This window comes from Macrotis lagotis, chromosome 3 (genome assembly GCF_037893015.1).
Source record: "Macrotis lagotis isolate mMagLag1 chromosome 3, bilby.v1.9.chrom.fasta, whole genome shotgun sequence".
In the NCBI taxonomy this organism is placed as follows: domain Eukaryota; kingdom Metazoa; phylum Chordata; class Mammalia; order Peramelemorphia; family Peramelidae; genus Macrotis; species Macrotis lagotis.
In genome coordinates, this window is record NC_133660.1 from 180,750,859 (window position 1) to 180,765,622 (window position 14,764).

A 14,764-nucleotide genomic window follows, 5' to 3' on the forward strand; every position below is an offset into this window, starting at 1 on the left:
AATATTTTTAATCAAATCAATTCCTCCTGGGATTCTTGCAAGATTTTCAATCTAATGATATGCACCCATTTGAACTTGTGCAAGACTATATAATGATAAAGAAATTAGAGAAGAGGCTATGATATAATAATATAAAATTAAGGGTAATTGCTGATATACAAAAATAGCTTTAGACAGTTGTGCTTGTTGTTATGCCTCTGTTAATAGTCAAGGACCAGTGACGATCCTATTCAAGAATCTTGGTGGAAGAAAATCTAAAATATCGAAACAAGAATTGACTGTTTTGGGGGGTAATAATGATTTTTTTGTGACAAATGAATAGGGTCAGAAGTATATTATAGAAGGAAGATACATCTGCATAGTTCTACCTCTGAATTACACCAAATTTCCTTTTTCTATAACTAAACATAGTCTAGCATAAGAAAAAAAGGTGTTGTTTTTTTATTATTATTATTTTGAGGCTTTGTTTTTCTTCCAGCATCAGGAATAAATTTGTTTTCTTATTAAGTAATTCAGTACTTCCTGTCCCCATCTTTCCCCTGCCACCCCCACTCCTTCCCTGGTCTAGACTATGATGAGGAGGAAATGACCAAAGAGACCTCGGAGCTCTCTGAGGCAGACATTGTAGGACCTGTTCTCCAAAATGGTCATGTATTTGACAGGTGAGGTGACAGCCACCAGTGGAGACTATAAACTATGGGATAATATGAACAACCTGACTAGCTTGAAGTATCTGGAAATGAAAGACATTACAGGAAACATAAGTACAAACCAAAAGGACTTAAACCAGAAATATGTGCTTGTGCTTATCTAGATCAGATCATTTTAATTGAGGAGCAAGTAACAGCTCTTGAGCAAGCAGCCTACAAGTTGGATGTATATTGAAAGAAACTGAAGGCAAAGTACAGGAAGTTAAAGAGGCAATGAAAGAATTCTTTACTTCAAAGACTTTAATGGCAGGAATGTCTTTTAAGAGCTGAAATTCATGGGATGAAACTTGTCAAACTTCTTTACTTCAAGAGGAAGCAATGCCGCTGTTGACTGTGTAACTGGCTCCCCTGGATGTTTTCCTAAAACGCCATCCACCTACTGGATCTTCATCTTGTATGTCCTGGACCAAGGCTCAGAAATTTGGAGCAGACTCAGAGGAGAGACTCTGGTTCTCAATTTATTGGGAGTTGGGGGCAGCAGAGAAGGGAAATCTTCTCAAGTCCTCCCTAACCTTCACCTCTCAATATCTATTGTTGAACTCAAATAATAAATGTTGATGGGGAGGGGAGAGAAAGAAATCCAGTACTGAACAGAGCATTGCCAAATTGGCCAAGATGCCAGATCAAAGCAATGTAAATCAAGACAATTTTAAGTGAAAATAAACCTTAGACAAAAATGGATAATCATGGTGCTAATACATAAATGCATGCAATAATAAATTGAAAACCAGAAAAAGTCTGATTCAATGTATTTTCAATTAATAACTATTTTATGCTATTTTACTAGGTTTCAAGGAATATATATATATATATATATACATATATATATTGTCTAAGATGCTACTATAAAGATACTATGGTTTTATATCATTGAGGAAAATTAATATTATGCTATATCACTTAATAATTTACATTACAATTTATTATTTTCCCCATTTTTTCAGAACCCATTTATCATAAGTTGATCATACTTGAGTTTCCTGGCCATTTGCCTGAGATATGACCCATTTTACTAAGTTTGTTCATTACTGTTTATAAACTGCTAGCTGATCCTCAAGAAAGCTTTATCTCAGCCTACCTTTGTTTGCCTCAATAATACATCCAGATTTTATCAATAATAATACAATTTTAATATCCCTTCGCTGAAATATTTTTGAATCTTGATTCTATCACATGATAAATTAATGAATTCTCATATCATATCATTTGCAAGTCTGATAAACATGTAATCTTTCTATTTATTTAAGTGTGATAAACAATTTTGATAAGGAGAGAATAATGACTAGAATCCTTTGACATATTGTTAGAGAATTTCCTCTAGCTTAACTCTGCATTTTATTTGTCAAGATAAACTTTAGGCACAACTATTCATTTAATTTAAGGTACCGGGGTAGCTAGGTGGTGAAATGGATAGACCACTGACCCTGGAGTCAGGCAGGACCTGAGTTCAAATTTGACCTCACACACTAGCTGTGTGACCTTGGACAAGTCACTTAACCCCACTGCCTTGCAAAACAAAAAAAAAAGTACTTTAAGGTACATCATGATGTTTATTTTTAGCAAATGGCACCATTCTCTGATAATAATATAGTATATTAATAGCTGATAATCTCTTAAAGAGTAATTCTATTCAGATGAAACTATTTGTAAAAGCACATATTTTATTGGAATTTCTTCCAATCCAATCTTCTTTGTTATAGTCTACCATTTTCAAATAGATTTCTGTTATCAACTCAAACTTTTTTGATTATTTGTGGATATATATAAAACTTTTTTTATAACTTTTTAATAACTTTTCCCAAATTCTATTTCAATACAATTGAACAAAATTTTTGTCTATTATACTCATCTTCTATCTTTATTATTCCATGGTAGAACCAAATACATAATCTGCTAATTAAGTCATATACATAGTCCCAAATAAAACATATTGAATCTCAGAATTGGAAAGAGGTATCAAGCTCATTTTTTGTTTTTGTTTTTCGCTTGTGAATTTCTTAGTATCACTACTGTTCTTCTTTTATATCTTCAATTTTCCCAAAGGTATCCATCTTATGTATATATGCATGCATGCATGCATCCATCCATCCATCCATCCATCCATCCATTTATCCATCCATCCATTCATCTACTTATTTATCTCTCTGTCTGTCTATCTATCTATCTATCTCATGGTTAGAGCACTGACTTTGGAGTCAGGAGGAGAGGAGATCAAATCCAACCTCAGACACTTGCTAGCTATACCACTTTATAATTAGCATTATAAATTATTATTTTCCCCATTTTGTTAGATCTCATTTATCATAAGCTGGTCATCCTTTGGTTCCCTGGCTATTTTTCTGAGATATGATGCAATTTTCTAAGAGTTTGCTGGACAAGTCATTTAACCCTGATTGCCCCACATGCAGGGCCATCTCTAGTCCTGATTCATATTCAGTCATTGTACACAGATGTTTCTTGAGCAGAAACTGAGATTGGTAACTAAGTACAGCACCCCCTCACTCAAATCCAGTTCATGTGCTTTGTTATGGTATCACATCCTTGATGTCAGGGTCTTCCTTAAGAATGAAAAACAAATATCATCATCTCTCTATGTAGATTTCTCACTTGAGCAAAATTCTGTCATTGCATACTGTTGAGTATTTTTATTAATTCATATATTTCCTTATATGTTTTGTATCATGTAAACCACAAATATTTATATTGTAATGATTATATTTCACATGTGACATGGTCAGTCTTGCCCTTTTGGAAGATCAATTTGACAGTTGAGTCTGTAATAAATTGTAGAGGAGAGACACTTGAGTTAGGGACAGCAACTAATTTTAGAGTAATGAAAGTCTGCCAAGGTTGGTGATTATGTCAGAGAAGAGAAGGGGGAACATAAAAAGGGGAAGAAAAGGGAATAGGTGTTTTGCATTTTTGCATTTGATCCTCACACCAACCCTGTGAAGTAAATGGCATTTTTATCTCCATATAGTCAAGGAAGCAGGGCCAAATAGAAATTAAATGGGTTACTCAGGATCACCCAGCTATTAAGTATTTGTGATTGAATTTGAATTCAGGGCTGCCTTACTCCAATCACAGTACTGTATTCACTGACCACATGACTGTCTCTAGATATTATGAAGGTAAAATCAATAGGACTTGGAAACAAGTAGTCAACATGGATCATAAGGGAAGAACTAGGTTGGCATTCATGGCAAAAAGCCTGTAAGAAAATGTATATAAAGTCAAACTGTCATTTGAGAAATGGCAGATTGGATAGAACTAACTATAGGTAACTAATATTTTAGGGTGATATTCATTATTTTTCCCCCAAGACTAAAAGTGCAGTGGGTGAAGTATTGGGAGTCTATGTAACTTAGTTACAGTGTCAAAAGATGAAAAAGAAGGTGATGTCAAAGTCCATAAATTCTGACATTTCTTAACAGTTTTGTTAAAGATTTGGTGAGGAAAAAAATATTTGTCAGGCAGGTGGCAGAAACAATGGTTTACAATAAAGAACTGTTATTATTTTTGAATTTCATTTATTCATTCTCTCCTTGTCATTGAATACTGCAGATAACGAGTCATGTTCTCTATCCAAGGTCAAAAAGTTTGGAATTATCATTCAGTAGAGCATAAATGTGTCACTAAAATGATAGAATGGAAGAAAATAATAGCTCTGTGCTGTAGAATTATGATTAATTAAAAAAATAATGAGAATAATTTTAGACCTCAGATTATCATTGCATTAGTTGGACAGTTCCTATTTTCTTTTCTTTCCTTTTTTTTTTTTTTTTTTTTGGCAAGGCAGTGGATCAAGTGAAGTGCTCACGGTGACAAATCTAAGTAAGTATTAAGTGACTGAGGCTGAATTTGAACTTAGGTCCTCCTGACTCCAGTGCTGCTGCTCTATTCATTGTTCCACCCAGCTGCCCCCAGTCCCCATTTTCTAGTAAGAAACAGAAGAGGGTACCTGTATCTACTGATCTTGAAGAACATAACTATGGTTTCCTATGCCTAACTTAGTCATTCTTGTCCTCTATTTCTTTCTATGTTGCTTACTGCCTGTCAGGCATGTTTACTTACCTCTCCACATCATTCATGTTACAATTTCCTATTTGGATCCTACATATATGAACCTGAAATCTCTCAGTTTTCAGTTCTTTAAAGCAAGTCAGGCCATCAAATTTGAGTTTCTTTACTATAGTCTCTTGAGAAGAAGCCTTTAAATTTAGTTACTAAGATGTCCATAAGAAACTTTGATAGGATATTATAAATTTATGATAATATTTAATGGGTTTTTTAAAATTAGAATGAATTTCCTTTATCAGAACAAATAATTTTCCATATAAGCTGTCTTTCACTGTAAAAGGAAAAGAACATATATCTAGTAGACATCATCTCTATACCACTAACTAGTTATGTGTCTTGGGAAAATAATTTAACCTCATTGTGTTTCTGAACAGTTTGATGGAAATAGGGCTGAACTTAGATTAAATACAGATGCTGTTATTTACAACATGTATGGCTTTCAAAATGTCACAAAAGTTGTCTGGATCTCAAGTTTTTTATCTATGAAATCATGAAGTTTGACAGTTAGCCAATCAAAAGTGTTTCTTAACACTTGTGTGAGACTCTAAGTGTTAGGAATACAAATACAATCAAAAAGAAAGACAGAGCCTTCCCTCAAAGACTTTAATTGTAATAGAGGGAGTCAATTCATAAAATAAACCACAAAATGAGATGAGAGTTGAGGGAGACAGGCAACCTGTACCAGGACATAGTAGAGAAAGTTCATAGTGAAGGCCAATGAGAAGTGAACAAATGATTGGTCTGGGCACCTTCCTAAAAATGGAGGGTCTGGGAAGGTATAGAATATATAAATTTCAGGGTGCAAGTGAACTTTGAAAATAAAGAGGATTTGGGGGATCATGGTGGAGGAGTTCAGCATGCAGCCTAGTAAAAAATGAAGATGCCTCTTGAGGTCTAGATCTATAATGATCTTCCCTAATCTCTATCACAAGTTGAAAAGATCAAGCAAACATAGTAGCCCCTCATGATGTGTCTCCCAAAAGTTACCCTAGGTTCATAGTACCCATATAATTCAACCTCCATTTCAAAACATATTTCCTCAGTCTTCACCACTGTTTTTACTTTCTCTCATTAAAGAACACTTTTGTTCCTAACAAAAGACATTTAATCAAAGAGCATATTAAATAAAAATGATGAAATCTGAACAACCACATACAAATTTCCCACAGATTAACAAACCACTCATGGACAAGGACATAGACACGTAATGATACACATAAGTAGAAAATGTACATTGTGGATATACCTGTAGGAGACATAGATGGCTAAAGGATGTACATAAGGTATCACAACCCCAGGAACCCACATTGCCAAAGCACATGTTTAGAGAATCTGTGTTAGTAATCCATGTCTCCAAGGTCCATATATGAAGTGCATACATATTTGAAACTATTTAATCAAGTTATACATATAGGAATCTTGTCCAAAATGCAATGTTGTTATTATAGTAATAGTAATTATTGATGTACTCTGATTCTACTTTGTTCTGTATGTTGCTTCTGCTTTCTTTCATGATCTCGAATGGGCATCTTTAGTAGGCTCATGGCCACTGAATTTCTCTCTGCTGCCAATAGTATGGGGATTTTAAAAAAAGCAACATAATGTTCCAGAATAAAGCTATTATTTTGATTGCCTTTTCTAGTTCTGATTTTAGATGCATATTTCCAGATGATATTGCCATAAAATAGGAATAAGAAAAGTTCCTATAATTCCACTAATTAGTTGTGAATCTGTGTTGCCAAAATTAATTTCAGCAACTCTAGAAAAGCAATTCCCCGATGGTAGCTATGTGAGTCTTACAAGGGGGAAGAATCAGTGAAATCTTCCTCATTCTCAAGATCCTTTCTGACTATCATGAATGATGTTACTGCCAAGAAGGAAAAATGAGGTGGGACCATCAAGGTTATTACTGTCAACTACTCTTATCTATATTCTTACTTCTATTATTCATAGCTGCCAGCAATATACTCCCTGATATTTATATTTTATTCTACAGAACACAGTTCCTCAATGATATTACAAAAAAGTAATGCATGCAAAATACAACTTTGTCTTTACAATCCCTAACCATTGGGTTCTATTTTTTCCTCCAGAATCTGATGTTTCATTTTCCTTCCTAGACTCATCACTTAATGAGTGATGTTTTCTTTCTTTGTCTCATTGGCCCTCACGTTTCTTATATGAAAAGCGTAAACATGTGACTAGATTGTCTCTAGACTCTTTTCTAGGCTCTAAAATCTTGAATTTAATAATAATATACCCTTTTGTGGAATTTTCATGTTTTAAAAGGGCTTTATTTTAATGAAATAAGGTGCTTTGGATTTATTTTCTGCTTTACAGAAAAACATAATGAGGCTCAGACAGGCTAGGTGATTTGTCAAGGTCATAACAGAAAGTTCTGGGGCTAAAATATAAACTCAATTTTCCTAATTCTAAATACAACTCTTATTTTCTCATGGTTTTGTCATTCAAAGTATGGGAGATATCTTTTTAGAGAGACGTATAAGTGCACTATGAATAAAGCTCTTGGGCAACACCCAAATCCTTTGTAAATGTGAACATGCTGTATAACTTGAGATTTTATTATTTCTGATGCAGCAGAAATTCCAATTTACAGTGCTGAACCCAGAGCACTCCCTCAATGAATAATGATTGCTTTAGTCTTCCCAGTAGCATATTGATGTTAACCTTTTGATATGTTTAGGCAATCATAACTTTTATAAGGTATTTATTTGAACCTACAAGAAGATGATTAGCTGAGTCTCCTTGTTATGGGGTCTTCCTGAGTTACTTTTTCCATCCAGTATACCTATTAAAAAACATCCTGAAATCTCCTCTGAATCAGGGAGGTTGTACCAAATGATTTTACTCCTTTTTAATTAGTTTCTATATATGAAATGGTGATTATTTTTGGTATGCCTTGGTCTGAAATATATTTTTTTGAAGAGTCAGTTCAGTTTATCTCTTGCCCAACACAATACTTCTGAAGCCACCACTGTGAGCATGACTCTTGCAAGGAGTCAGCTGACTTGTCCCTTTACTTTTAGCTGGGAAGATGCTCCTTTCTTTCCTTCTTTTTGTCCCAGGGAATATATATTCTGTAGGGTCAATAGAAGTAGTAGCTTGACTGTTGAGTTAATTAAGTGATGAGTGTCTATCAGAGGCTAACATATATTCTGATAAATTGAAATACTTAATAAACCCTCTATAATACACAGCCAAGACTAATAATACCTGCCTGATGAAGCAATAATTTTATGACTGGCTTTTGTACAAAATTCTTCACGAAACTTAATTTTGGTAAATTGCATATTTTAACCTGATGAGAGTCATACCCATTTTAGTGAAATTCTACTGTTTTTTTTTTATAGAACTTTACCTTATACAGAAAGTAAGGTATTTCTTTTTTCCCCCAAGATTCCAGACAGCAAGAGATTACTTTTATCTATTAACTAGAAGTGATGGTGATATTCATGTAGAATTATCAGGCTGCTGTGAGTGAATAATGGGTTAACAGCCAGTCAGCAGGAGCTTCTGAAATTTTAATGACTAAATGATATCAACCCTTTTATAGTAAAAAATATTTCATAAAAGCATCAATTAACTAGATCCTTTGGAAAGAGGATGAACACCTGCTTTTTCCTTGTGATTGCTCCCATTATACTTGGAAATCTATAATATTAATTGAATTATTATGTCTTGTTATTCTTATTTTATATTCTCTGTATAGTGACAGAAAACTTCATTCTAAACCAACCATCTAAGCAACTCACTCAGTCTATCTTCATTGTTCAATAATTATTCCTGAGAAAGTGATTAAAAATGGCTAATTGGATTCTGTTAAATTATTAATTTCCCTATTGATACTATTGAAAATGTCAATATCAAACATATATTGAAGATGTCTTAGACACTGGAATATACTCACTATGAAATGGACAAACCATGACCTAATTTGGTATTGATTTGAATTAAAAATACAAGAATTCAACTAATATTATGAAGTTTCTGCTGTGAATAAAACAAGGAGAGTATTCAGGCCCTTCAGCGGCAGCTAGGTGGCACAGTTGATAGAGTTTGGTTTACAGTTGAAAATACCTACATTTGAATCCTGTCCTGTACAATTTCTAGCTGTGTGACCCTAGGGAAGTCATATTACCTCTCTCAGATTTATTTTCCTCTTCTGTAAATCAAGCATAGTAATATCATTTACCTTACAGAGTTATGAGGACCAAAATGAAAATTTCTCTGTAAAACATTTTTCAAATCTGAAAGGGCTACACATGTGCTAGTTAATGATCTTATTAATCTACCAGGAATAGGTGAATGAATGATGTATCATATATAAACCCATGAGAAAATGGTTAAGTACATTAGAGAGATCAAATAAATTTTTTTGACAGAAGGAAAAGGAGAAAAGGGAGCAATTGAAGGTTAATAAGTAAAAATCCAAGAAATAGGAGCAGAACCAGGATATATCCCAGAAATCAAGGAAATAATTATTAATAAAGAGGGGTATTCTTCAGTGTTAACAGCTCCAAAAAGAATTTGTATTGATTGGTAAGAGTTCATTGAATTTGCTAATTATAGAGTCATGGCTGATTTTGGACATAGAAATGTTAGGATTATTGTGGGGAATAGACTCTCCAGGTGACTACTATAACAAGATTTGCAACCAGAGATTCTTGATTTTCATTCCTGACCATGCAATGTTTGGGGATAAATTGCTATCTCTGAGCTTCATTTTGAGCAACTGCAATTTGATTTGATGACCTGGAAGGCTGTTGGAGCTTTGAATTCTATGAAAACAATAATAAAATGACATAGAGATAAAACCATTTGCACTTTTTATCATTTAACATATATCACGCACCACCTGGCTTATGTAAACATCAAGCAATCTTCAAAGATAAGGCAATAAAAAGAGACTGAGACACCAGATATCAAAATAAGGTTAAAAATGGGTACAGGATTTAGATATAAAAAGCAACACCATAGATAAAATAGACCAAGAAACAGTCTTATCTATCAGAGATGTATGGATAGGGGACAAGTTTATATCCAAACAATAAATGAAGTACATTTAAAAATATAAAATGAATGATTTTGATTATATAAAATTAAGAAGGTTTTCATTATTAAAATCAATGCTGCCAAAATCAGATGGAAAGCTGGGAAATAATCTTCACAATTAGGAATTCTGTTAAAGGTCTCATTTCTAAAATATATAGAAAATTGCATCAAATTTATAAAGTTACAGAATCATTCTCCAATTGATAAATGGTTGAAGGATATGAATAGTCAGGTTCCAAATGAAGAAATTAAGACTATATATAATGATATGAAAAAATGCTTCAAATCATTATTGATTAGAGAAATACAAATTAAACAACTCTGAGGTATTACTTCATACCTGTCTCATTGGCTAAGATGAGGAAAAAGGGAAAATGATCAATGTTGGAGAAGTTGGGGGGAGGATTGGCACATTAATACGTTGCAGGTGAAATTGTGAAATGATCCAACCATTCTGTAAAGCAATATGCAACGATGCCCAAAGAGCAATATAACTGTTCATGCCCTTTAACCCAGCAATTCCAATTCTTTGTCTACATTCAGAAGAAATCATAAAAAATAGGAAAAGTCTAATGTTTCAAAATATTCATAGCAGCTCTTTATGTAGTGGCAAAGATTAGATATTGAGGGAATGTCCATCAATTGGAAAATGGCTAAACAAGTTATGGCTACAAGAATGCTATGGAATATTATTGTTTGTTATGAAACCATAACTAGTCAGACATTAGAGAAGCAAGGAATGACTTACAGGATCTGATGATGAGTGAAGGGAGTAGAGCCAAGAGAACAGTATACACATGAACAATATTTTGAGATGATCAACCTTGATGGAAACAACTCCTCTTGACAGTCCAGAAAGCTAGGCCAATTGTATTATACTGGCTATGGATTATATTATCACCACTCAGAGAAATATAAACAAAACAACTCCCCCCCAAACCTCCAGAATTGAATGAACACTTTACAAAACATATCTCTTATATATCTCTTTTCCTTAATCCTAATTTCTCGTACTGAAAATGACTCATCTGTAAATATGTTTATCATAAATATGTTTGTATAATGTTAACCTGACTATTTGCCACTGAGGGAAGTGGGGTGGGAGGGGAAGGTGGAAGGATATTTTGTGACTTAAAAATATACATATGCATATGGATGAATGTTGAAAAACTTTCATAACATGTATTTCAAAAGATAAAATATCAATAAATAATTATATTTGAGACAAAAAAAGGAGACTGAGAGTTACTTTGGATTACTTAAGTATCAGTACCTCAAAGGGAGAGGACTACTTCATTTTTATCTCTGTGTATCCATTACTTACCCAACACCTTAAAAATAGTTGTTCAGTTGTTTTTGTTCATGTGCCACATTTTGTGACATCATTTAGGATTTTCTTGGCAAAGAGTTGTGTCATTTCCATCTTCATTTTATTTTACAGATGAGGAACCCACAGCAAGCAAAACTAACTGACTTGTTTAAGATCATACACTTCCTAAGTATCTGAACTCAGATTAGACCCAGGAAGATGAGTCCTCCTCTCTAGACCTGGTACTCTTTTCCTTGACCTATCTAGTTGCCTTCTTAAACATAATACTTTCTTAATAGGCATTTACTTGCTCTCTCTTCTACTTCCTTCCTACCCACACTAAAAATAACGAAAAATAAAATCTCTATAACAAATATCCACAGTCAAGTCAAACACATTTCTATAGTTCACTCTTAAATGTTCTTGGCATTGAATTTTTCTATGCTAGGTAAATTCTTAGCATTGCATTTAGAAGAGGAAATGTATTTTATAAAAGAAAAGAAGCATTAAGAGAAATAATCCAAAGCTTTGACAGCTTTATATAATGAGAGAAAGTTGGAGAATTATGTACGTTCTGAGAAAAAGCAGAAGACTCTCAGCCATTCTCAAACAATTACATCTTCTTTTTTTTTTAATTTAGTGAAAATAATAATAGTTTCTTTGCCACAATGACTTTCTGAGAATGCCAAGGTGTAATGGATTCAAAGTGCTTTTAAAAATATTCCAATTTGGCAATTGTGAGTATGACTTTTAAAGGTCTCAGGGCTCAGATAAAGAACTATGATGTTAATTAAAATACAAAGATGCTTTTTTAAAGGCACCTGCAGTAGTATTAAACTATTGAGCCAATATCATTAAGCAGCAAGATGTTTTCTAAGAATAAAAGAAGTACAATTAAGAAACTATTTCTTATATATTTTTCTCAGATAAAGATGATCAGAATTTCAAAAGATAGGGAACTCTTGCTTTTTTTGATAGAGCTTTGTGAGTTATGGCTATTCCCTTGTTGCATGGTTAATGATGATTATGCAAGAAAAGGAGAGGCTGAAGAGGAAAGGAAATTCTAATACATATTAACCCTGGGTTCAATTCAGTCCCTCATCAACTCTCTCCACATCTATTGTATAATTTAAGCCCCAATCAGTCTTCAAGTTGTGTCCCTGCCCAGTCTGTTCTCCACACAGAGTTCAGTGATCTCAAAGCAGAGATCTAATCTTTTACTTTTCATCTCAAAAAGACCCAATAGCTTGTCTGCTTCTATAATAAAATGCAATTCCTCTTTTTAATGTTTAAAGCCCTTCACAATCTGATTCCTGACTACCTTTCTAGACTTGATACACATTACTTCTCTATGTGGAGTCTACACTTACTGAACCATTCAGAAGAAATATTCTGTCTCCTGTGTTTTTGATACCCAACCCCTGTACTTGGAAATTCTACTTTTCTCTTCCTTTTCCCTCAAGGATAGCCTGACTATATCTTCTCACTGAACCACCTAGCTAAAATCCCCCAGTTACTTCATAATAAACACTGCCCTACCTCATCCCATATATTTTCTTCTTTTAAAATTTATTTTAATTTTCTTTTTTCCGTCAAAAGAATCTGGGCTCTTTCAGGGCAGAGGCTATTTTCTTTTTCTTTTTTTCATGACCAAGGACAGTTCTTGACTCATAATAGTACTTAATAAATGCACATTGACCTAGAGAATAGTACATTTCTTTTGTTGGTAGACTGACCTTCGAGAATTCACCCTAGATATTTTAGAAGTAACCTACACTTTTGCAGAATATTCTCTATTCTTCATTTTTCTCCTAAGGTCTTCTATGTCCCTTAGACATAGAATTCTTTCTTTTGGCTATTGCTAGTTCAGTTGAGAGAGAATGGAGAGGATGACAATTTTCACAAAGTGTTTTCCATGAAGAACTCTTTTGTTGTATTTGACATCTCTACTGTGAAAATGAATTTACTTAATAATAGACAACAGATACATGTTCACTGTATATGTTGTAGTATGCTTCCTGAGACATGAGTATCTAATAAAGGCATGTTGTCATTAAACCTGAAGATTCTGCTCTTTGTACAGTTGTTCAAGATAACTGTTGGGATTGTGTACAGATAGACGAATGTGCATTTACATACATACATGCACATACACACAAAGCTACCTACATACCTACAGGCAGCCATATTGCAGGATCTACCCTAGGATTTTACTGCTGAGAATGATCCTTAGGGATGATATTGGGAAAAAACAAATTCCTGCCAAAATATTCATTTCAAAAGTTGCCTGAATGATAGTTTTTCTTCTTTTTTTTTTGAGTAGCCTATTTTATAGGAACTGCTTAATATTTTACTCTATCATCTACATTCATACCTCAAAGTTATTGTGGATTCAGTTCTAGACCATCACAATGAAATGAATATCACAATAAAGCAAGTCATATAAGTTTTTTAGATTCCTTGTACATATAAAAATTATTTACATTATACCTTTATCTACTGAGTTAAATAGTATTATATCTGAAAACCAATTAATTATTCTTAATACATTAAGTAAATATTTTATTGTTAAAATGCTAACCAGCACCTGAGCCATCAGCAATTCTTGCTCTTTTTGTTGCTGGAGGTACTTGCCTTGGTGTTGATAGTTGCTGACTAATCAGGGTAGTGGTTGCTGAAGGTGGGGATGGCTATGGTAGTTTCTTTTTTTTTAAATTTATTTTATTTTATTTTTTTTTAGATTTTGCAAGGCAATAGGGATAAGTGGCTTGCCCAAGGCCACACGGCTAGGTAATTATTAAGTGTCTGAGGTCAGATTTGAACCCACATACTCCTGACTCCAAGGCTGGTGCTCTATCCACTGCGTCACCTAGCCACCCCGGTAGTTTCTTAAAATAGGAAAACAGTCAAATTTGGCACATTGATTTTCTTGCAATTGGACACGTAGAGATCTTTGTAGGGTTACTAGTTGGCCTAATTTAAATGTTGTTGTGTCTCAGGGAATAGGGAGGTCTGAGAAAAAGAAGGGGGGAATTGTCATTTTGGTAGAGCAGTGACACAACACACAACTTTTATTGATGAAATTTTAAATGTGTACAGTTTGTGTAATTACAGTATTAACATCAAAGATCACTAAACCCATATCCCCAAAACAGATACAATTAATAATGAAAAATAGTTTGAACTATTGAGAAAGGACCAAATTGTGACACAGAGACATGTGAGCCCCTGCTTTTGAAAAAGAAAATAGACTTATTCCATTCAGAGTTGACACCTTTAATTTGCTAAAATAAAAGTAAAAGTAATGTCTGCAAAAATGCAATCAAGTAAAGCTTAAAAAAGGAGGTATGCCTGTATTCTCTCTAATATCTCTCTAATTATGAAACTCTCTATCTTTCTACCTAACTACTTACTGCACCATTGAAATCTCCTCAGCTTCTAATATTTTGTAATCCTTGAGCATAAAGGGGTCTTTTTAAAAGGCTATCCATTTTTTTTCCTACAGTAGAACAAATGGTGATGTCAGTCAGAGCTTATAAATCTTGGAGCCAACATGATAGAATTCAAGTTAATAACTTAATTATATAAGTTC

The 14,764-nt window shown here is 33.6% G+C and overlaps 1 pseudogene; it reads left to right on the forward strand.

Annotated features, from left to right (window-relative positions):
- Positions 1-585: 585 nt before the first annotated feature.
- On the forward strand, positions 586-927 carry LOC141516346 (biogenesis of lysosome-related organelles complex 1 subunit 2-like; annotated as a pseudogene).
- The last annotated feature ends 13,837 nt before the right edge of the window (positions 928-14,764 follow it).